This window comes from Electrona antarctica (genome assembly GCF_951216825.1).
Source record: "Electrona antarctica genome assembly, chromosome: 12".
In the NCBI taxonomy this organism is placed as follows: Eukaryota; Metazoa; Chordata; class Actinopteri; order Myctophiformes; family Myctophidae; genus Electrona; species Electrona antarctica.
Window position 1 is genome coordinate 42,274,319 of NC_136793.1, and position 2,762 is coordinate 42,277,080.

Genomic DNA, 2,762 nt, shown 5'->3' on the forward strand with positions numbered 1-2,762 from the left:
ACACATTGTATTTGTATTTGTACTGTATTTGTACAGTTCACCTCTCCATTTTTAGGTGCAAATGTGAGTACTCGCATTGAAGAGCTCTTGGTCTCCTCGTTGGCTTGTTCTTCACTTCTTCTCTGATTTGCTCAGAGCACTGTTCCAACAAGTTTTAGTTGTCTGTTCCAACAACCTCCGCCACCAGTTCAACGTACTTAATGGAGTGATTGGGCCCTGCTATCACCACTGGCATGGGACACATCACACAAACTACGACTAATGATCAGACACAGATGCTCCTCAACGGCCTGATTGCCCAAAGAGACCTTAACACTTCCCAACTCAAGTAAAAATCAACTACTGTACAACTAACACTAACCAGCGCAAGATACAATCAACTACACCTTAGGTGTGATTTATACTTTGTGTGCTTGATTTATACATGGGGTCCTGCACCGAAAATAGCTGATCTATAAGATGAAGCGCTGCTGTGACTTGTCAGTTTATAGATCAGCTATTTTTGGTGAGTGACACCAGTCCAGCACATAACTGAGAATAAATCAGGCTGAACACTTCACTTCCCAACTCACTTTTTTCCCCACTGTTCAATTGTACACGTGCATACACGTCTGACTGTTGACCTCAGGAAACTGTTTTGCTTTGATGCTGCCCTTTGAGTGGCTAGCGTCCAAGGAGCAGGGAGGCCCTGCCTGCATGGACTGTCCGGTCGGCCTCAGCCAGACACGGCCCAGTGTCAACACAAGACACATGGAGGGAGAGAATGTCACACCGCAAACACACGTACAGTTGAAAGGAGCAGGGAGTCTCATTATTCCACCTAGAGCAGCTTTTGTCAGCTGGTTTTTTGATGTGCAGAGGGGATGGGCTCTGGGAGACATCATGGCCTGGAATGGGGGCTGCCGATGCCACGTTTGAAGTCACTGTTGGGACAAGGCCTTTCATATTTACAGAAAGAAAAGGGAAAACTCAGGGGATGTGCTTGATTGGCACATTGTTTTGTTCGCTTAGTAAAATGGTGCGGGCTAATCGTCGTAATTTGCAACCCAGCCCCCTTCATAAACCTAGTTGCTTCCCTTCAGGAGGTTTTAAAAACATTGCTTCACAGGCACTTTTTGGGGGGGGCTCGAACTTCCTTTAATCTATTCTCACTCAAAAGCCCACTCAAACATCTTATATAAATTATGCTCTTAGCATTAAAATCAAAGGCCAGTTGCCATTGCGCCCACTGCTGCCTGTGAACCTTTTGATAGACAGATTCATTCTTGTATCGTACTTGCTTTATCGTAGCATATGCCACAAATGTTGCCCGTCATCTTGTAATTCCAATAATGACTTTGAGACTCAAACATGAGTTACCAGACAGAATGAAGTGTCATATGAGGATACTATAGTTAAATTTAGAAAATTTGGGCAATAAATAAAACCTCATCAAGTCTACTGCGCTTTCTATTTTCTATTATTTTATTAATGAATTGCATTTTTATAGCATATATATTGATGGTGACAATGTGGTATTTGAATCATTGCATCTCTCAATCACACCTTTTCACCACATCACCGGCTCGGGCTGTTACCCGTTTGAAAACAGGATTAAAGTTTCGAGCGTCCACATTGCGGTTATGTTAATTATGCATGTAGTCCACACGAGAGCGACGGGGCGGGGAAGTATAGTTGCACCGCTCCCATGCAAACATTTAGCACTGCAATATGTCTTCTTTTCTATGTGTATAGTCTGGGAGTTATGACCTGACTTGACGTTACTGTGTTTTTCTTGTTGTACCTGTGTTCATGTTCCTTTTCATATGGACATTTTGTTTTACTCTTGGCATAATGTATAATGCCATGGCAATGAATCAACATGAATTAATATTTCTCTGATTTTGAGTTTCAGTAGTGTGCCCTTCCTCTGTGTTACAAATGAGAGAGCAGGTAATTTCAACACCACCTTACAGGTACACCTCAAACAGTCGTGGAAGGTCACGGTTATGGCCTTTCTTTGTAACATACAACAGGCTTCTTTCACAAACAAAGGAGAGAGAGAGAGAGAGAGCATTTGTGAGCAAGAGACAGAGAAAAAGAGGTGTGTGTGTGTGTGTGTGGGGGGGGGGGGGGGGGGGGGGGCAGTAGAAAGAGACTGTTCTTATCTTTGTTCAAACAGTACAGAAAGGGAAAGTCAGGAAACACAAAAGGCAGAACGGGGTGCAGAGACAAAGGCATGTACAAGATAATGACAAGGTCAAGTGTGGGCTCAATGCCTCAATTCAGTTCCAAGCAGATAAGACCCTTACCTGCTGACAAGGTGTGTGCAGCAGAGGGGAACGAGAGGTCAGGTAGGACTCTGGGGACAAGTTCCCAACACATGCATGGCATGCATGCACACAAGCGCACACACACTTGTTTGTATTACTTCACTCGTTGAGTCGTGAGGACATCAACATTTTAGGATGGTCAATTTACGAATGACTTTTTTTTTTAAATTGCCACTTTGAACCCCAGCTTTAAAGGAGAAAATAGCAGATCTACAAGCTCACACAATGCCTTGCAGTGGGCCGTCTCAAGTATTGATTGATTTATTGAAATTTGTATTTCACAGTATGCAGAATGGGTACATTTCAAACAAAAGCACAAGTCAATACAATAAGTGTTACTTTGTGGACGATCCATGATTAAGCATTACACTTATTTACAATAGGGTCCACCATTTTCAATATTCATCAGAACATTTAGAGATGTACAAATATACACTTCTATAAAACAAA